Source organism: Macaca mulatta, chromosome 6 (assembly GCF_049350105.2).
Source record: "Macaca mulatta isolate MMU2019108-1 chromosome 6, T2T-MMU8v2.0, whole genome shotgun sequence".
In the NCBI taxonomy this organism is placed as follows: Eukaryota; Metazoa; Chordata; class Mammalia; order Primates; family Cercopithecidae; genus Macaca; species Macaca mulatta.
The window spans coordinates 33,290,292-33,312,512 of NC_133411.1; the positions used below are offsets into that span (position 1 = coordinate 33,290,292).

Consider the following 22,221-nt stretch of genomic DNA (forward strand, 5'->3'; position numbering starts at 1 on the left):
AAAGAACATAGGATTTGTTATCAGGCAGGCCTGACTGGGTTGGGAGTTTGAATCCCAACTCTTCTCCATCTGTGATTTAAAATTCTCAATATTCTCTGCCATTAACGTACAGTGCTCTATGAAGCATTTAGCCTTCTGTAGGCACAACGAAATTCATGTGTGAACTATGTTCAAATGGTTGTATAGCTAAAGAAAATTTTGAAGCTCTTGAGGCCCGGTGCAGTAGCTCACGCCTGTAATCCCAGCACTTTGGGAGGCCAAGGCAGGTGGATCACTTGAGCTCAGGAGTTTGAGACCAGCCTGGGCAGCATAGTGAAACCCTGTCTCTTCTAAAAGTACAAAAAAAAAAAAAAAAAGTTAGCTGGGTGTGCTGGCCCACCCCTGCGGTCCCAGGTACTCAGGAGGCTGAGGCAGGAGGATCGTTTGAGCTCATGGGGCAGAAGTTGCAGTGAACCGAGATTGTGCCACTGCACTCCCACCTGGGTGACAGAGTGAGACCCCCCCATCTCAAAAAAAAAATTTTTTTTGAAGCTCTTGAGCCCAGTATCTTTTCTTACAGAGTCAGATATTCTTACTACTTAGATTATGTAGGCTTTTTGCAAACTTTTTCTCGTAGGTTGTAAAAAATTTAAGCTTTAGTTGGTCAGTGCTGGGAGGATTACACTTTCTTAGTTAAATACAAACCAGAGAGACTTTGCCCTAGTGCCCGCCCTCCTCTGAGGTACTAGAAGTACTAGAAGTTCCACACTTTGGCTTCTGTTCTTACTGCCAGAATTTGCATTGTTACAGGCCAGCCAGGCGCATTCTTGTGTCTTTTGTTTTCGAGCTGTTGTAGATAGAGTTTAAGACCTGGAAGTCACCATTGCCTGATTCCCATGGGAAATCTCCTCCAATTATTAGAGAAAATTCTTCTTGTGGGAAAAAAGGGGGAAACAAATAACTGATTGTTTGGAGGGTCATAGAAGGAAATTTCCATATATGACCCAACTTCCTTGCCAATGTTTCGGAAAGCTGTGGTTTTGTGAGTCAAGTTCCTACTACCATAGAACGGACGTGATTCCAAGAGAGGGTTCTTCATGGTAAAGATGAGAAATACCTTGAAAGTACAGCTCTGAGCCCACACATGTCATTGAGCATAATGTGGTTTTTGATAGATTTCTTCCTCCACAGGCTTTGCTCTTACTCCTCCCCACTTGAATGAAATACTTACATATATATATGTGTGTATAATATATATATATATGTATTTTTAATCATAATGGAGACTTAGTAAGCTTAAGGGCCTGGTTTTTGTTTTTGTTTTGTTTTTAAGGGGAATTATTTTGAGATCTGGAAATTACACCCTGAATGCAGTACATTTTTAAAACTGAGCATCACTGGGAACTAAACATTGCTACTGTTAAGCTTACAGAAGAGCAGAGGGAGATGAGGAAGGAAGGGGTTGACTAGCCACGGAAACTACTCTGAAAGACACACCTTTCCAGTTCAAAGAAGCTTTACTAGCTTTTTTTTCCCCTTTTTCTTTTTTTTTTTTTTGGTTGAGATGGGGTCTTGCTCTGTCTACCAGGCTGGAGGGCAGTGGCTTGATCTGGGCTTGCTGCAACCTATGCCTCCTGGGCTCAAGCGACTCTCCTGCCTCAGCCTCCTGAGTAGCTGGGACCACAGGCATGCACCTCCAGGCCCAGCTGATTTTTGTATTTTCAGTAGAGATGCGATTTCACCATGTTGGCCATGCTGGTCTTGAACTCCTGACCTCTAGTGATCCACCCACCTTGGCTTCCCAAAGTGGTGGGATTACAGGTGTGAGCCACCACGCCCAGCTCTTCACTAGCCCTTCTAAAATGTGCTTGCAGGCCGGGCGTGGTGGCTGATGCCTGTAATCCCAGCACTTCAGGAGGCTGAGGCGGGTGGATCACCTGAGGTCAGGAGTTCAAGACCAGCCTGGCCAACATGGTGAAACCCTGTCTCTACTAAAAATACAAGAAATTAGCCAGGCTTGGTGGTGGGCACCTGTAATCCCAGCTACTCAGGAGGCTGAGGCAGGAGAGTTGCTTGAACCCAGGAGGCAGAGGTTGCAGTGAGCTGAGATTACACCGTTGTACTCCAGCCTGGGCAACAAGAGTGAAACTCCGTCTCAAAAATAAATAAATAAAAATAAAAATAAAATGCACTTGCAGATGAGTCACAGTTGCATGGGGTATTTGTCGAATGTACACTCTGTACAGGTGCCTGGAGAAGCACAACATCAGTGACTGCCTTTGACCGCTTCAAGCTTATTCCCCTGTTGAATGAGAAGAACACCAGGTTCCTGTCTCCTTCTGACCCACCTGGGGTGCACCTCCACACTCTTGGCGTTAAGATGCACCACACTCAGAGGAGTCATTAGGGAGGAAACAGCCACATCACCTTGAGTTTCTGAAAACCAAATGAATGGCAATGCTTTCACTGACAATGACATTTCAGTGCAGTAAAGTACAGAGTTGGAGCTTCCAAGCTCTCCCCACAGTCTTAGTGGAATTGCGATGGGCCTTTGGTCAGCTGGTCCAGTTCATATGCTCTAAGTAGCACGGGCAGCAGTCTGAACCCAAACCCACCTGGCTTGCAGTCTTTCCCAGAATGCCTGTTCCACAAGCCTGCCATTCAGCTTGTTCTCCCCACTGTGCGGTGACAGTTAGTTGGGCTGAGGTGGAATGCAGTTGTCTCCAGATACGGCTACTGTGAGGAGTAGCCCGCTTTCCTTTTGTCCACGATGGGGAGAAGCTTGGAACTTGGGCCAATGTCATAAAGCGAGAAACCAGCTTTGAGGCTTTCCTGAAGACCCACTTCCTCTGAAAAATTGCTCCTGATTCCCCCAGCCCATGGTGATAGGTCCCTGTGGAAACTCTGGAGTCCTTACTGCCTTTATCCATCGCTTCATGTTTGGTGTGTGTTGCCTTGTAGTGGTGGGAATCTTTTCTTTTGGATACTCTTCATCTTCCCAGCAAGTTTATGTAGCGCATGTGCTTAGAGGAGACCCTTGTTAATTATTTGTCTGATTCTGGTCTTGAGAGATAGCCGATCTCATGGACACCAGCAGGATCACACCCTGAAGCTTTAGAGAAATATCTTTAGGGATTCTTAGAAAAATTGATTTCTTAGAGCGCCCAGAGCCTTGAGAGGCATTAGACAGAATTCTTGAGCTGAAATTGGCTGGTGATACTGGCTCAGAAAATTCCTTATTCCCTCTGCCCAGTAGAGTGTGTGTTGTCACCAACTTTTGGAGCCTGTCTCTGGGGTCTTCATGTCTGTGGCAGGATTCCTGGGAATGAGTTCAAGTCCTGGTGGAGCTGGATTGAGTTTTCAGAACCAAAATTGTCTCCATTTCTGTGAAGAAAGAAAACTCACACTGATTGGGCTGATAAGCCAGGCTGGAAAATGGGGACTTGAGCAGTTATGTATGTCCTTCAATGACTGGCAGGAGGGTGTAAGGGGCCAAGGAGGCACAAATGCCTTTAAGTGAGGGCGTGGAAAGTCATCCTAAGCAAAAAGAACAAAGCCAGAAGCATCACATTATCTGATTTCAGACTATACATAAGTCTGTAATAACTAAAACAGCATGGTACTGGTACAAAAACAGGCACACAAACCAATGGAACAGAATAGAGAACCCAGAAATAGTGCCACACATCTATAGCCATCTGATGTTCCACAAAGTTACCAGAAACAATGAGGAAAGTACTGTCTGTTTAATAAATGGTGCTGGGATAGCTGGTTAGCCGTATGCAGAAGAATGAAACTGGACCCTTACCTTTTACCATCTTCAAAAATTAACTCATCATGGACTAAATATTTAAATGTAAGACCTCAAACAATCCTGGAAGAAAACCTAGGAAACATCATTCTGGACATTGGCCTTGGAAAAGAATTTATGACTAAGTCCTCAAAAGCAGTCACAACAAAAACAAAAATTGACAAGTGAGACCTAATTAAAGAGCTTCTAGTCAGGTGTGGTGGCTCACGCCTGTAATCAACACTTTGGGAGGCCGAGGCAGGCGAATCACAAGGTCAGGAGATCGAGACCATCCTGGCTAACACAGTGAAACCCCGCCTCTACTAAAAATACAAAAAATTAGCTGGGCGTGGTGGTGGGTGCCTGTAGTCCCAGCTACTCAGGAGGCTGAGGTAGGAGAATGGCGTGAACCTGGGAGGCAGAGCTTGCAGTGAGCCGAGATCTCGCCACTGCACTCCAGCCTGGGCAACAGAGCCAGACTCTGTCTCAAAAACAAACAAAAAAGAGCTTCTGCACAGCTAAAGAAATCCACAGAGTAAACAGACAACCTATGGAATGGGATAAAATATTTGCAAACTCAGGCCGGGCGCGGTGGCTCAAGCCTGTAATCGCAGCACTTTGGGAGGCCAAGATGGGCGGATCACGAGGTCAGGAGATCGAGACCATCCTGGCTAACACGGTGAAACCCCGTCTCTACTAAAAAAAAAAATACAAAAAACTAGCCGGGCAAGGTGGCAGGCGCCTGTAGTCCCAGCTATTCGGGAGGCTGAGGCAGGAGAATGGCGTAAACCCGGGAGGCGGAGCTTGCAGTGAGCTGAGATCCAGCCACTGCACTCCAGCCTGGGTGACGACAGAGCGAGACTCCGTCTTTTAAAAAACAACAAAAAAAATATATATATATATATTTATTTGCAAACTCTGTTTCCAACAAAGGTCTAGTATCTAGAATCTATAAGGAACTTAAACTAGTCAACAAGCAAAAAACAGATAACCCAATTACAAAGTGGACCAAAGACAGGAAGAGACATTTCTCAAGGAAGACATACAGCAAACATGAGAAAAAGCTCAACATTGCTTATCACCAGAAAAGTGCAAATTAAAACTACCATGAGATGCCATCTCACACCAATGGCAGTTATTTATGAAGTCAAGTGCCTCACGCCTGTAATCCTAGCATTTTTTGGAAACTGAGCTGGGAGGATCTTTTGAGGCCAAGAGTTCAAGACCAGCCTAGGAAACGCATAGCAAGACCCTGTCTCAACAGAAAGTAAAAAAAACATTAGCCAGGCATGGTGGCATGTTCTTATAATCCAGCTACTTAGGAGGCTGTGGCAGGGGATCCCTTGAGCCCAGGAGTTTGAGGCTGAAGAGAGCTATATGACTGTGCCACTGTGCCCCAGCCTGAGCAACGGAGTAAGACCCTGTCTTAAAAAAAAAAAAAAAAAAAAAATGAAAAGCCAGGCCGGGCATGATGGCTTACGCCTGTAATCTCAGCACTTTGGGAGACCAAGGCGGGTGGATCACCTGAGGTCAGGAGTTCGAGACCAGCCTGGCCAACATGGCGAAACCCCGTCTCTACTAAAAATACAAAATTAGCCAGGCGTGGTGGTGCGTGCCTGTACTCCCACCTACTCCAGAGGCTGAGGCAGAAGAATTGCTTGAACCCGGGAGGCAGAGGTTGCAGTGAGCCGAGATTGTGCCACTGCACTCCAGCCTGGGCAACAAGGTAGAAACTCCGTCTCAAAAAAAAAAAAAAAAAAGTAAATGCTAAAAAACAACAGATGCTAGAGAGGCTTTGGAGAAAAGCAAATGCTTATACACTGTTGGTGTGAATGTAAGTTAGTCTGGCCACTGTGGAAAGCTGTTTGGAGATTTCTCAAAGAACTTAGAACTACCATTCCACCCAGCAATTCTGTACTAGGTATATACCTGAAAGAAAACAAATCATTCTGTCAAAAAGACATAGGCACTTTTATGTTCATTGCAGCACTATCTTTTCACAATAGCAAAGACATGGAATCAACCTATGTGCCCATGAATGTTAGATTAGATAAACAAAATGTGGTATATATTCACCATGAAATACGACACAGCCATAAAAAAGAATGAAATCATGTCTTCTGCAACAACGTAGATGCGGCTGGAGGCCATTATCCTAAACAAATTAACACAGGAACAGAAAACTAAATACTGCATATTATTCTTACAGGTGGGAGCTAAACATTGGGTATTCATGGACATAAATATGGCAACCGTAGATGCTGGAGACTACTAGAGGGGTCAGGCCCAGGGTTGAAATACGTACCATGCTTAGTACCTGGGTGACAGGATCAGTTGTACTCTATACCTCAGCATCACGCAGTATATCCAGGTAACCAACCTGCATATATACCCCTGGATCTAAAATAAAAGTAGAAATTCTAAAAAAGTTAAATCTAAAATAATAAAACATAGTACCATGTTGCATCATGGGGGAGAAAAAAAGTGAGGGCATGGGCTGGTCCAGCTCTTTCTGGTAGAATGTGTCAGATTGTTTGGTACTTTTAAAAACCTTCTGCTACTTTGTCTTTTGGGTGGTGTTTGTTTGTTCGAGACGGGGTCTCACTCTGTCACCCAGGCTGGAGTGCAATGGCACTATTTCGGCTCACTGCAACCATTGCCTCCCAGGCTCAAGTGATTCTCCTGCTTCAGCCTCCCAAATAGTTGGGATTACAGGTGCCTGCTACCACACCCAGCTACTTTTTGTATTTTTTAGTAGAGACGGGGTTTCACCATGTTGGCCAGGCTGGTCTTGAACTCCTGACCTCAGTTGGTCCACCTGCCTCGGCCTCCCAAAGTGCTGGAATTACAAGTGTGATCCACCACACCTGGCCTCCTGCTACTTTGAAGTTAGACTCTCGTTGCCTGAAGTGACTGGCCCTTCCATCTAGCTCCAGAAGTTCTATGCTTATCTTTCTCAATGGACCTAATACTCATTAATGGACCTTGATTTTAAAAACTAGCCAGAGGTGACCCATGGGCCTAAGAAACGTGTGCCCTTGTCTAGGACCCAAGTCACTGGGCCACACTGACGTGCACTTGCTCTCCAGCTGTACCCCCGTTTCACAGGGGTCAGAGTCTTGCTCTGTTACCCAGGCTGGAGTGCAATGGCTCGATCTCAGCTCACTGCAACCTCCGCCTCCCAGGTTCATTTCCTTCCTCCGTCTTCACCCAAGATGGCTCCTTCCTGAAGAAAACCAGGCCATTTCAGTATGCCTACCCTCACTGAGATGAGGGGACAAGACACGAGGCTGAGAATATGTGAGAAGGAGAGAACAGGTCTCTGCCTGAGGGATAGAGTATGAGTTAGGGTGAGCTGGGACTTTTCTGCACACAAATGGAAGTTTAAATTGAGACTATGCTGAAGGGGAGTGCAAATCAAACAGCTAAGGAGAGTGCTTGAGTATTTCACAAAGTCTTCAAAGCGCTGCTTCCCTAAATATTAAAATATTTTGCTATAAAAAGATGGGGCTGGGAACCATTTGATAAAGTAAGATTTGGTCACACCAGTTAAAGGAACAGCTGGTAAACGCTTCTCCTGACCTCAGGTGATCCACCTGCCTTGGCCTCTCAAGGTGCTGGTAAACACTTCTCAAAACCATTTGACCACAGAGTTAAGGAGCATTCTTTCATACAGCATCTCTTTCTTTCATAGAGCATCTTCCCAAAATATGGAATGTATTTTTGGAAAAACTAGATTAATGTCATTACAAAAATTACAAAGAATGACAACTTTTTTTTTTTTTTTTTTTTTTTTGAGTCAGAGTCTTGCTCTGTCACCCAGGCTGGAGTGCAACGGCTCGATCTCGGCTCACTGCAACCTCTGCCTCCCAGGTTCAAGGGATTCTCTCCTGCCTCAGCCTCCCAAGTAGCCGGGATTACAGGCATGTGCCACCATACCTGGCTAATTTTTGTATTTTTAGTAGAGGTGGGGTTTCGCCATGTTGGCCAAGCTGGTCTTGAACTCCTGAGCCCAGATGATCCACCCACCTCAACTTCCCAAAGTGTTGGGATTACAGGCCTGAGCCACCATGCCCAGCCAAGAAAAGAACCCTTGAAAAGAGAATTCAGAAGAACAGGGAAACTGTATTAAGGATCTGAGTTGAGAGTTTTGCCTTATTTTTCCATTTACTTACTAGAACTTAGGAGTATGTTGGGCTCTGAAAGGAGATGTAGGAGGGAACCTTTCAATAAATATTGATCCATACTTGCAATGAAATAAGTACCAGAGACAAACTGTCCCCCACCCTTGCTTGGGAGCCTCGTAGAAGCTGTGACCCATCCATCCACCTGCTGCATGGCTCAGCTCGGTGTTGTGGTTTTGAATCTGAATGGTTTAGGAAGGGCATGTTGGCTCCAGACTCCGCGTCTCCTGTTGATTTTGTCTAACCTGCTTCTCTGATTCATTTAATTTTCTGCACCCTGTCAGCATTTATGCTTGCAGCCCATAGAGTGAAAGCAATCACGGTAATAGTAAATGCAGTATAACCTTCTAAGAACCCATGTCACGATGCGTGCTGCAGATCATTCTTTGTGGGAGGACTGTCTTGCGCACCATCGCATGTTTAGCTGCATCTCTGGCCTCTACCACTAGATGCCAGCAGCAATGCCCCACCCATCCTAGTTATGACAGCTTAAAATATCTGCAGACAGTGCTAAATGTCTCCTGTGGGGCAACACCTTCCCCAGTTGAGAACCACTGGCATATGTGAAAGCACAGATACATGAAAAAGAGCAGTGGAAGGCCGGGTGCGGTGACTCACGCCCGTAATCCCAGCACTTTGGGAGGCCGAGGCGGGTGGATCACCTGAGGGTCAGGAGTTTGAGACCAGCCTGGCCAACATGGTGAAATCCCATCTCTACAGAAAATACAGAAAAATTAGCCAGGTATGGTGCCGGACATCTGTAATCCCAGCTACTCGGGAGGCTGAGGCAGAAGAATTGCTAGGAGGTTGCAGTGAGCCGAGATCTCGCCACTGCACTCCAGCCTGGGCAACAAGAGTGAAACTCCATCTCAAGAAGAAGAAAAAAGCAGCGACTAGCATGACTATCCATGGGTTTCATGATGCGGGCATTGATATGGTTTGCATGTTTGCCCCCTCCAAGTCTCCTGTGGAAATGTGATTTCCAACGCTGGGGGCTGGGGCCTGGTAGGAGGTGACTGGATCATGGGGGAGGATCCCCCATGAATGGCTGAGCACCATCCCCTTGGTGATAAGTGATAAGTGAGTTCTTGCTCAGTTAATGCGAGATGAGGTTGTTCAAAGGTCTGGGACCTCTCCCCTCTAGTTCTCGCGCCATGTGAAGTGCCTGCTTTGGCTCCCATTTTGCCTGCTGCCACGAGTAAAAGCATCCTGAGGCCTCTCCAGAAGCCAGGCAGGTGTGGGCACTACACTTCCTGTATAGCCTGCAGAACCGTGTGCCACTTAAACCACTTTTCTTTGTACATTACCCAGTCTCAGGTATTTTATAGTGGCACAAAAGCCTGAATAACATAGGCATAGATCAAGAATGGTCTCAAATACCACATCAAGGTGTTTAGGTTTTATCCTTTGGACAATGAGAAATTGAGTATTTCAAGCAGATGTTACGTATTTGCCACTGGATACCTCTGTGCAGGATATACTGGAGGGGTAGACAACTGAGGAGGTGAGAGGAGTCTAGAGTCGAGGCCCTAAAGTGTGACTCAGTACAGCAGAGGGGGACCTCAAACTTGGCATGCCCTAAAAAAACCCACTATGCAGCCAGGCACGGTGGCTCAGGCTTGTAATCCCAGTACTTTGGGAGGCCAAGGCTAGTGGATCACTTGAGGTCAGGAGTAGAGTTGACAGGACCTACCGGCAAAGGGTGGAGGGGAGAGAGGAGCCAAGGGCGACTCAGTTGTGCTACAGTGACGGGGAATTGGCATAAGTTGGAAGAGGAGATACAGGAGGAGGAACCTGTCTGAGGGAGAGCATAGTGGCATTGTTGGTTTGAGACAGGGTCTCACTCTTTTGCCCACGCTGGGGTATAGTGGCGCAATCTCAGCTCACCGCAGCCTCTGCCTCCCAGGTTCAAGCAATTCTCCTGTCTCTCAGCCTCCTGAGTAGCTGGGATTACAGGTGTGTACCAGTATGCCTGGCTAATTTTCGTATTTTTAGTAGACATGAGGTTTCACCATGTTGGCTAGGATGGTATCAAACTCCTGACATCGTGATCCACCTGCCTCAGCCTCTTGAGTAGCTGGGATGACAGGCGTACACCACTGTGCCTGGCTAATTTTTGTATTTTTAGTAGAAATCGCATTTCACCGTGTTGGCCAGGATGGTTTTGAACTCCTGACATCAAGTGATCCACCTGCCTCAGCCTCTTGAGTAGCTGGGATGACAGGCGTACACCACTAGGCCTGGCTAATTTTTGTATTTTTAGTAGAAATCGCATTTCACCGTGTTGGCCAGACTGGTTTTGAACTCCTGACATCAAGTGATCCACCTGCCTTGGCCTCCCAAAGTACTGGGATTATAGGCGTGAGCCGCTGCGCCTGGCTGCATCGTGGGTTTTTTAGGGCAGGCTGAGTTTGAGGTCCCTGCAGGACACCCAGCTGCAGCTGGGCAGGAGGTCAGGGTCTGAGCTCAGAAGAGAGATGGAGATTGAGGAGCTGGTGGCTCTTACTTGGTTGCTGTAGCTATGGAAGTAGAGGGGATAATCCAGGTGACAGGAGGGAGGAACAAAGGAAGAAGCTGGTGCCCCTCCAAGGCCCACCCTGGCCTGGCGGGAGGAAGGAGACTGAAAAGAGGGGGCCAGAGAGCTGGAGGCAGCTCTGTCCACCCGAGGCTTATGGCTAATGGAACAGATTTGACAGCTAAGAAACAGATCTGTATACGATGAAGGCCCCAGAGCATGACGGTCAGTGTATGCTGCCAGCGTTGTGTGAGTTGAGGGTGTGTGAACTCCAGGAGGGCTGGATGGGAGGGGAGGGGTGGGCCACAGCCACATGGAGCATTCTTGGGTGTGATTCTGAACCCTCTCCATTGATGGCAGAAGTTAGAAGGGAACTGCTTCTCCAAATTTGCAGGCCCAGGTCCTCCCCACTTGCACAATCGGCAGGGTGTTCCCCATCAGCAGATATTATCATCTCCCATCAAGGGGCAGGAAAACAAACCTTGTTTGCTTTCATAACTTTCTGTGTGTGATTTTTGACTGGGGGATGGGAAAAGGGGAGAAGGAAATATTAGTGCTTCCTGTTGTCTTCAAGACCATTTATGAATTGCATTTTACGGTCTTTTCATTTTGTGACATCAAGCATATGAAGCATGATAGCCATAGAACTGGCCAATGGAAAAATGTAAAGAAAACCCAAACGGGTGCAGTGGCTCATGCTTGTAATCCTAGTACTTTAGGAGGCTGAGGCAGGCAGATAACCTGAGGTCAGGAGTTTGAGACCAGCCTGGCCAACATGGTGAAACTCCATCTCTACTAAAAATACAAAAATTAGCTGGGCGTGGTGGTGTGTGCCTGTAATCCCAGCTACCCAGGAGGCTGAGGCAGGAGAATCGCTGGAACCCAGGAGGCGGAGGCTGCAGTGAGCCAAGTTTGCGCCACTGCACTCCAGCCTGCCTGGGCGACAGAGCGAGACTATCTCAAAAAAAAAAGAAAAGAAAGAGAAAATCCAGGCTCCATTGACTTCACACACTTAATATAAAAGTTTCCATTTTAATAATTTTAAATATATAGTTTTGTGGCATTAAGTACATTCACACTGTTGTGTAACCATCACCACTATCCATCTCCAGAAGGCTTTTACTCTTGCAAAACTGAAACTCTGGATCCATTAAGCAGTAACTTCCCATTCTTCCTCTCCCTAGCCCCTGGCAACCACTATTCTACTTTCTGTCTCTGTGAATTTTACTATTCTGAGTGCCTCATATGATTAAAATCATACAGGGTTTGTCCTTCTATAACTGGCTTATTTCACTTAGCATGGTGTCTTTTTTTTTTTTTTTTTTAAAGACAGAGTTTTCACTCTTGTTGCCCAGGCTGGAGTGCTATGGCGCAATCTCGGCTCATTGCAACCTCTGCCTCCTGGGTTCAAGCGATTCTCATGCCTCATCCTCCCGAGTAGCTGGGATTACAGGTGTGTGCCACCACGCCTGGCTAATGTTTGCATTTTTAGTAGAGACGGGGTTTCACCATGTTGGCCAGGCTGGTCTCTAACTCCCGACCTCAAGTGATCCACCTGCCTTGGTCTCCCAAAGTGCTGGGACTACAGGCATGAGCCACTGCACCCGGCCAGCATAGTGTCTTTTCAAAACTCATCCAAGTAGTAGCATGTGTCAGAATTTCCTTCGTTTTTATGGCTGAATAGTATTCCATTGTACATATGTTTCACGTTTTCTGTATCCATCCATCAGTGGATGGTTAGATTGCTTCCACCTTTTGGTTACTGTGTGAAATATCGGGGGTGGGAATATCCATTTGTGTGTCTGCTTTCGGTTCTTGGGTTTATACCTGGGGTGTCCCTTGGCTTTCGCTGTATGATTGACTCCTGCTGGGTACCTCTGGGACTGCTCTCTTTGTTACCTTTCTGTTCTAGCTTCTGGGAGAATCTTAGGTGTGTCCCTAGGCTGGGTTTTGTGACCAGCTGGAGAGCCATTACTGAGCCCCTGCCTGCAAAGATCCACACCTTGTCCACTGGCACCATCCTAGAGTTTGAATCAGGAAGATTGACGTTCTAACCTCAGTACTTCCACTAATGTGCCCTGTGATGTTGCAAAGCTTGCTCATCTTCCTGTGGGCCTCTGTTTCCGCATGAACACAATGAGAAAGTAGAACTCAGTGATCTTCGGGGTCCCTCCCAGGTGATGGACAGTGAATGCACAGTGGTCTCCTAAGCCCGGTGACCAAGGAACCAAGGTGGGCACGAAGAAGGCAGAGCCCCAGATGCCTGCCATGGATAATGCTATTCAGCTTCCCGGAAACCTGGGGCGGTTAGATGGCTTGTGTACTTGCTGAATTCTGGCACATGCTACCTGGCTTGTTTTGCGAGTAAATGTAGCAGTAATTCCCCTTAAAGCAAAACTATATGTTATATATTATCCACCCTTTGTTGAGAGAATGGGACAAAGAGAGGCGGGATAACTGGTTTTACCATAGATTTTTGGCAGATGTCACCAACTAATACTGTCAAGAATATTTTATAGGCAAATTTTACCTGTTGTGGGGACTGCAGTTTGGTCACAGGCCAAGGCAATTTTAATCTTTTTCCCTCAAAGAAAAAAAAACTAAAGTGCAGACTTCCTTCTCCTTAGCTTGAACTGTGAGCAGGAGTCCACGCTTTCCTTAACTAGGAAGGTGAGTTCCAGGAAGTTACCACATGATCAACTTTCAGGCCTCTCCAGTGCACATAAAAATTGTGGACCTGCCTGGGGCTCCCTGCTGGTGTTTGGAGAGTAGGAACTAATCCTCCCATTAGTTTTTTCTCTGCCCCACCAGGGAACCATCACATCTACCAATGACTTTGTGCCTTCTTTATCTCATCTGTAAAAGGCGGATCCTGTTTTTGTTTTCAAGAATGTGTTAGGGTATTGGGATGACTAGGACCCGTTTGGAGCACATGTGAAAATGTATAGCATTTTCTTTCTAGGAGACACTTTAACCATCTAATTAAAAAAAAAAAAAAAAAAAAAAAAGACTTAAGTCCAGATACTAGACCATCAGTTTTTTAATATGTGGAAAATTTAGAAGCAATTTTCAAAAATTTCTCACTGTGACTGGAACTGGGTTATGACAATACAAGGCTCCTAGGGGAAAAATTTATACTGGATAAAACTCGAAAATAAATGAGTATACTAAAAAACACCAAAAATCTGACCAGGGGTGGTGACTCACACCTGTAATCCCAGCACTTTGGGAGGCCAAGGTGGGCGGATGACTTGAGACCAGGAGTTTGAGACCAGCCCGACCAACATGGTGAAACCCCATCTCTACAAAAAATAGAAAAATTAGCCAGGCATGGTGGCCGGCGGCTATAATTCCAGCTACTCAGGAGGCTGAGGCAGGAGGATCGCTTGAACCCGGAAGATGGAGGTTGCAGTGAGCTGAGATTACTCCACTGCACTCCTGCCTGCGCAACAGAGCCAGACCCTGTCTCAAAGAAAAAAAAAAAAAAAAGGCCGGGCGCGGTGGCTCAAGCCTGTAATCCCAGCACTTTGGGAGGCCGAGACGGGCGGATCACGAGGTCAGGAGATCGAGACCATCCTGGCTAACACGGTGAAACCCCGTCTCTACTAAAAAATACAAAAAAAACTAGCTGGGCGAGGTGGCGGGCGCCTGTAGTCCCAGCTACTCGGGAGGCTGAGGCAGGAGAATGGCGTAAACCCGGGAGGCGGAGCTTGCAGTGAGCTGAGATCCGGCCACTGCATTCCAGCCTGGGCGACAGAGAGAGACTCCGTCTCCAAAAAAAAAAAAAAAAAAAAAAGAATGGCTGCAAGAAGTAAACAGAGGATGTTTGCTCCTATTTTGTTCCTTACAAGTATAGCTAACAAAGAACCTTGTGAGTATTGGAATAATAAAATGTCGTTCCCATTTAAGTTGCGTGTGTAAGTTTTTAGACCTGCACCACAGGTTTTTAGAATCTTTGGCTGTTGGATCATGAAAGACCCCTTTTGCTTCAGCTGTAAAACAAGGCAAGTTTTACACATAATAGAAACCACTATATATGTGTGTTGGTTTAGGGAAGCCTATTTCTGTTTCCTGATAAAACCTTAGAAGAATCATACTGTGTTTAAAAGTTGCGGATGTTCTCAGCAGCTCAAGGGCTGACTGACAATTTCTGGTTTTGCTGGTACTTGTCTACAACGGAAGTTGGAAGCTTAGTTGGAGTAGAAAAGTTGTAAATTTGGTGCCTTCGTGACAAATGGCTTTTATTTCCCAATAGATTTCTTTATAAAATAATTTAAACTCTTGATTTTTGTTTGCATTTGAATGCAATTTTTAAAAAAAATTTTTTTTTAAAAATTTGGGCCTGTAATCCCAGCACTTTGGGAGGCCGAGATGGGCGGATCACGAGGTCAGGAGCTCAAGACCAGCCTGGCTAACACGGTGAAACCCCGTCTCTACTAAAAAAAATACAAAAAACTAGCCGGGCGAGGTGGTGGGCACCTGTAGTCCCAGCTACTCGGGAGGCTGAGGCAGGAGAATGGCGTAGACCCGGGAGGCGGAGCTTGCAGTGAGCTGAGATCCGGCCACTGCACTCCAGCCTGGGCGACAGAGCGAGACTCCGTCTCAAAAAAAAAAAAAAAAATCTGGCCCTTTAATAAGTGCAAGACATTAAATTTATTGTGAAATATTAGGTCACTGGGTGGAAAGTTTCTTCCCTGATCATCCTAGCTTCACATTTTTAGTTATGTGAAGTACACATATTGATAATATTTTGGTTTTCTCCTGCCTGAAATCTTCAGTCCACCTCCATGACAGTCTGTAGAATGAAGCAGCTGTGGTCCGTGGCCAGGTGTGCGTTCTTTGCTGATGGAAGAGCTGATCTGCAGATACCTGCAGGAGGAAGCCATGCATGACGTCTGCTGGGATATGATTTCCCCCCATGCTCCTGGAAAATTAGAACCATTTATAGCAGCCTGGTTCCAATACACTGGCAGGGCAAGGATTGGCTCGTTCTCTTACAAACACAGTGTGGCTGGATGCACTCATAAATGAAAAATGATCTGAGTGCTGTGGGTGGGTGGGGCTCCGGAGCTCAGGAGGTGAAGCCGGGAGGAGAGAGAGAGAATCTGCTCCTCAGCTCCACAGAGCATGGGGAGCTGGCAGGAAGTTGGAGCACGCATGGCGCAGCTTGTGTTTTTGTTGATAGTTAATAACCCAGGACTTTAAAGACCTGAATGGAGAAGGGAAATGAAGCACAACCAACTTTGGAGTCTGTCCCATTCCAGAGGCTGCTGAAGCATAGCAGACCACGCTCACCTGACCAGCTCATAAAGCAGGTAGGAGGGGAGACCTGAGCGGTGAAGAGAATCACATTTTCTCTCTGAACACAACTTACAGGTCCTCCAAGGGTTTTATTATTTTTTAATTACACGAGAGACGAGCAGGTAATAGTAACATAAAAGACTCAGCTTGAATTGTGTTGATATCTGCCCAAGCAAGAGTTCTCAGTTACTAGTTTGATGACCAAATGACAGTTTTATTCTGAGAGTTGCTTTAAGAAAAAAAAAAACAAAAGCATGCAGCATTGAAGCTAAAACTCATTTAAAAATTGGCAGATGATAAATGAACTGCAGACACTCTGTTTTAGAACAAATACTTTGAAGGGAGTCAACCAGAAACTGATTTTCAGGCTTGACTGTGGCTATATTTTCATATTTCAGAGCCAACGAGGTGCTCACTAATTTTTGCTGGCTTTTGTAAGAAAGGAGGTGGATGTATAACAGCTGTGAAATACCCAGAAATTGACTGGGATCCAGAGTGAAGCCCGAATGCACTAATGTTTTCTCCATTAAGGCAGGCTGCCTCTGCTCGGCTTCTAAGTCAAGGCATTGGAAAGCAGTGTGAAAGTGAAGTGTGAATCCTGAATATTTGTCATGGAGTGGGGGGAGTGCAGAGGGTTGGAAACTGTCACAGTGACGTTTCACACTCAGAAGTAGAAAATAAATGGGGAGGACCATGGGTGGCAGCCACATGCAAGGATAATTTTAAAACGGATTTTTGATTCCCATGATTGTAGCCGAGTCTCAGGGTGTTCTTTCCGTTGTCAAGGTTTGGGGCTTGTGATAGGAGAATTAGAACAGAATGAAGATCCTCTCCAGCCCCAGGTTCTGAATCGTTTCTAGGCTTTGCTTCTCCTGGGCACTGGGATGATCTGATGTGTTTTCCCCCACGAATGAAGTGGCCAGAGTGTTGGGGGATTGGGCTAAGTAGGTTGGATAGAAATGGCGCGTGTGGTCAGCCTGAGAAGAACGTCAGAGGTAGGTAGAGAACTTTGTTTCGGCGGAATAGCCCAGCCTGAATCCTGGAACTCTTTTGCATTAAGGTTTGGAGAACCTCAACGGCTTCAGCCCCGTAGCCACAGGGGTGTGTCTGAAAAGGCAAAAGTGGGAGCTGCTTGGGTTGCTACTTACTGCCTGGCTGGCATCCTCATGCTGTGGTCATCCTCATGCCATGGTGGCCACGTTTTGTGGCTTTGCATTTTAGTCCTGGAGGGCTGGGGGGTGGCTGTGTTGAGTCAAGCAAGCCCACACATCATTGCTAGTCTCCTTCTCCGTGTGATTTCTCAGCATTACACAGCTAGCCTTCTATGGGAGGAGGAACAGCACCTCCTGTAGTCTTTTAGGAAACTTTTTCACCCCATATTCCTACCATCCCCACCCCAATTCTTGCCCTTTCTTGCCTACTGTCCACCTATTGTGTGTGTCCCCTTTGTCTCCCACCCTTCAGACTGATCTGTCCCAGGTGCTATCTGCAGTGACTTAAGCTGAGTTGGGGACAGGCTCCTTCCCAGGGTTCCTGCTGGAAGCGGTGTTCAGCAAGCTATGGCCCTTAGGCAACTCCAGCCTGCCCTAGCCTGTTTTCATATGGCCTGGGAGCTAAGAATGTGTCTTATGTTTTAAAGAGTTGAAGAAACAAAGAATATAGGACAGAGATAGTGACCCACAAAGCCTATCTGAAGTTTAGAAAAAGACATTTGCTGGTTTGCTGGTCAGACTGTTGATTTTTTTTCCCCCTCTTAGAGACAGAGTTTCACCATGTTGGCCAGGTTGGTGTCAAACTTAAGACCTCAAGTGATCCACCCACCTCAGCCTCCCAAAGCACTAGGATTACAGGCATGAGCCACTGCTCCCAGCACCCCACCTTGACCTGTTGATTTTTTAATATCATTGGTGAATACTGTGATTAGCGGGTTGATGCAGCAAATTAAGTCCTCAGCAATTTGAACAGGCTCTTGTTTGGGAAACTGATTTTAGTTTCTTAGTCTGTATTAAATGCTATCGCCTCCAAATGGGTAAATTCAGGATTTAGGAAGTTGAAGCTCTTCTGCAGGGTCCTAACAATAGTAAAGAAATACTAGATGAATTGTGTGCCTGTGGTTGGATTTTCACCTTCTTTCCTGGTTTATGAACCCGCTGGAGAAGACAACTACGAGGCCAGCCATGTATTGACTGTGCGCCCTACTGGAAGAACCCAGTGGGAACCAAAACTCGGCTAACACATACAAGTCATTCACTTCTTTCTCTTTTGCGTACTGAATGCTGGCTAGACTTCCACAATCTGAGAGTGTTTGGTGTTGCCACTTTGAAAAAAAAGATGTTTTTTGTAATTAAAAAAAAAAGACAGCTGAATACCATGTTTTCTCATATTTAGAACAATGTTTCTTTATTGCACTCTAAGAAAGCTTACTGTAGGCCCTCCAACCTTACCCCTGAACACGCAGTTCTCCTCTACCCAGCACGGTATTTCATTGTTAACGTCATTTCTAATAAAGGAAGAGGAAAATCTGGTGACCTTGTTCATGTTTAACTTGTGTTGAAACTTCAGGCCTCAATATGGAGCCATCTTGTGTAAGTAGCTTTTTGTCCATTGCAGAAACACAGGAAAGCATCTCACAGGAGATTGTCGTTTACTACCAGGACATTTCAACCATCTCTCCTCCTGTATCTGGAAATTGGATGTTGTCAGTAGAGAAGAATGGGGGTGGGGCCCAGTTTGACAAAACAAGTGAGGAAGGATGAAAATATGAGAAGTATGGCGCCCCGCAGGAGGTAGGGCCTGGAAAACAAGATGGCGCCTGTACGCTTGATGAGCCAGGCTGTCAGAGCTGGGAGGGGTGGGTCCTTTAGTCTGCCATGGGAGCTGGGCAGCACTTCTGTATTTAGAAAAGGGGTTGGCCCTGAATTTAGAGATTAAGCAACCTGCTGTTCCTGTATGCACTGGAATTTCAGACAGAGTCAGAAACCTGATTTGCGTAACTGCTGAAACTCAACTGGAAACCAACCAGACTGAGGTCTGGACTCCCCAGGCCAAGGGGCAGTCAGGAATCAGCACGTGAGAGAATGTATTAGGCTTGCCGAAGAGGGAGTGGTGCTGTGTGGCCAGATGCAGTGAGGCGGGCTGTGGGATGAAGGGTCGGCTTTGGGTTCCCAGAAGGCTCGGGCTGGAGGGTGAGTAACCTCTTTCTCTGCATGGGTAGGCAGCGTGTGTCAGACTTCGAAAACTTACCTGGTACCACACGGTAGCCCGTGGCACCTTTTTGCTTCTGAGCCATGCAACCAAGCTGGCTCCTAAAGAGGCAGAAACCACTGACGTCTAATCACTTTGGCGTGCAAGCCATGAGCAGCCCTTAACAAGCCAACTCATCTGTACAGTGTTGTGAGGGCTGAGTGTCCAGCCCAAAGCTGGAGCATCTGTCATCTCCCTTTGGCTATGGAAACAGGGCTGGAATCTGACATCTATTTATCTTTTTTTTCCTGATGGTGAATAGGATCAAAGACCAAGCCAGACGTCTGCATATATGCGTAAAGCGTGTAAACTTGAGAGGAACAGCCAGGCAAAATAAAGTTATGATTCTGAATTCAAGAAAACTTGTGACCGTGTCTATAAAAGGGAATCAATAACTTCGTGGCTCAGTGGCCAGCAGGGGATCCCTTTCTGTGGCTTTGTGTTTACATACAAGCTGTGCCCCTCTGAAGAGCTTTTGTAGGTGATACAGTCTCTCACTTCCAAATGCGAGTTCTATACGTTACCTGCGGTGGGCACTGGGGGTGGAGGACAAGGTCCCTCATGCCATGGAGATCCCAACTGGAGCCCTGCCTTTCCTTGGTGACCGGGGAACAAGATAGCAACATTCTCCCTCCATGGACATGGCAACTGTTCCTTGTAGCAGAGCATGCCCCATTGTGACTTCTTCTGTTGTCTTTGCTGTCCATTGTGGGCCCATCTGCCCAGATTGCCTTTGTTAAGTGCAGGTGTGCCTCACTGGATAGCCACACTGTAACTCCCCAGATGACCTTAGCAGGGCACGTCATCAGCCCTGCACCACGAGGTCCCTACACCACGAGTCAGGCCATGACAGTGGTTGACTTGGGACTCTAGATCTGCCTTCCCTTTCTTTCAGGATCTCTTCCTGCAGAATCAACCCAACTATATTTGACATGCAGCAGAGGAACTCCGTCCTTAAAGGGACCAAAAGTGACTCATTTGGTAGAAGAGAAGGATCACCCGATAGTCTGTATTTTTTGTAATTTTGAGGTTTGGAGGCCCTCAGGTAGCCCAAAGCCAAATAACACCCAGACCATCTCTTTGCCTTTCTCATTTCAACACTTCCCAAATTAGAAGATGGAAACCAAGTTGGAAATTGGCAGAGTAAGGTGAATCTGAGGAGGGCGTGAAGTGGCCCTTGAGAATCCGTTTGGTAAAAAGTCTCTATTTCAGTGAGACACCTGAGACCACAGGGGCAGAACATCAGTGCAGATGACTCCCAGTGAAGGGCAGATAAATGTTCTTCTGTTTATGTATTGTGTTTTTCCAAGGCTTGCCCTTTTTAATAAAAACTTAAAATTCTTACAAACTCTCCTCCTCATCCCCGTGCTCTGCCCCCCCCCCAAAAAAAAAGTGGTTCTGCAGTGAACAATTTAGATTTCCACACAAATCATAACAAAAATGGAAGGACCACAAGCCATGAGGTGAATGGCAGGAGATTCAAGGGTAGCAGAGCTGGTCTTCATTTGAATGGCGTGAATCCCAAAATTCATCATGGTGCTCCTAACGGAATAGCAACCTTTCACTCTTGCCTTCTGCACCAACATTTCTGCCCCTTTGGCAAAAGCGTTCGTATTTTCTCTTGCTGGCCACTTCCACCAGCAAGAGGAGGATCTGCTTCGCCATGAGTTTGCAACACTTTGACTTCAGTTCCCAGACGACTGCCCATGGGGTAGAGGCTTGACTTTTGGCAGTAAACTGCTGGCTTTGGAAAACATCACGGGTATTTTATTGTAACAGATGCAAGACAGTTTTGGCAGGGGAGCAATAAAGACCTGGAGGGGAAACAGAAAATTACATCTAAGTGCTATAGGAAAGAAGGTGGCAAAAAATAAAGGATGCAGTTTGAATTTGTAGAGCTAAGTCCTTTGCACAATCTGTTTTACAGGCTAGAACTTGCTTGACTTCAGTTTATCCCTCAAGTGAGTCAAGGAATGTTAAAAGAGAATGAAATGCTGAAGCTGTGAAATGTATGTACTTGGGGACAACTTGGTGTTTGAGGATGTTACTGGGGTTCCACTGGCCCATCCAAACTTTATGTGATGAAAATCCTGCTGTTTTCATACTGCTGAGACATTAGATGATCTTATACCTGTGTCTAATTAGACATTTATAACAAGTTTGTTAGGGTAGTAGGAATTTAACTTCTCATCTTAAAAGTGAACGGATTCAGCCATTTCAGTGGGAGAAACATCAGTCTTCGCTGTAGTCTTCTGGTGGCTTCATTCATTACATTTGTTGCCCTTGGGATTTCAAAATGGGGATAGAATCTGCTATCAGTTTTAGTATGTGTTTTGTTTTTTAATTATGTGGGTTCTTCATCTACTCCAGAAACAACCTCTGGGTCACTCTAAAACCTAAGCAGTCTTGAAGCCAGGATCTCAAACCTTGTAAGTTAGTCACTATTCTAGGCCAAATCACAGTGAATAATATGGCACTGATTGTTAAGATCGTTTTTAGTCTGATGTGATTTACTATGATAGGCTCTTGTTATCCACAGATTGACTCTGAAATCTGTGAGGTTTCCTCTGCTTTCAACCTATTTTCTTTTTTATTGCTCTATCTTACGTGATTAGCCCTGGAACCAGGATAGGTGGAGAACTAGGTCAAGATGATAATGCAACTGACTAGTCATAGGATGTTCAGACTGCAAGGTTTAGAGATGTATTTTTTAGGTGACCAAACCTAGATAAAGAGAAGCTAAGTGTGAGTGCTATCCTGTGTGTGTGTTTGGGCATGTGTGTGTGTGTCAGCGAGGGAGAAATGTAATTATTTCATGGCACTCACATGGACCTGGAGACACGGCTCTTTTTGAGCAAAACTTTTTTTAAAGAGACAGTTTCACTCTCTTACCCAAGCTGGCATACAGTGGTTTGATCCTAGGTTGCTGTAACCTTGAACACCTGGGCTCCAGTAATCCTCCCACCTCAGCTTCCCCAAGTACTGAGATTATAGGTGTGAGCCACTGCACCCGGCCAAACAAAACTCTTTATGTAAGACTGTGTCTCAGTTTGTAGGTCTGCCTTCTCTTTTGTAAACATGGTCCAAACACACTCACATGGTTTGTTTTTGTTAGAGAAATGCCTCGTGGTGTCGTAACAACTTTTCTGTGAGAGTTCAGACCAGTGTCAGGTGAACTCCCCAAGGTTGATGTGCTCGGTTCCATTTTG

At 46.0% G+C, this 22,221-nt stretch overlaps 1 protein-coding gene across 9 annotated transcripts in view; it reads left to right on the forward strand.

The window, feature by feature from the left end:
• The window catches only part of PDZD2 (PDZ domain containing 2), a 478,150-nt gene that overhangs the window by 284,830 nt on the left and 171,099 nt on the right, over positions 1-22,221 (forward strand). The window contains exon 1 of one of the 9 annotated variants that reach the window (XM_015139790.3): positions 15,549-15,783. The exons of 7 other annotated variants lie outside the window; for them this stretch is intronic. The gene's annotated coding sequence lies outside the window, so the exon portion shown is untranslated. Of the gene's footprint in view, positions 1-15,548; positions 15,784-22,221 lie in introns of those variants that run through there. One more of the 9 variants, XM_078004639.1, reaches the window with a different exon arrangement.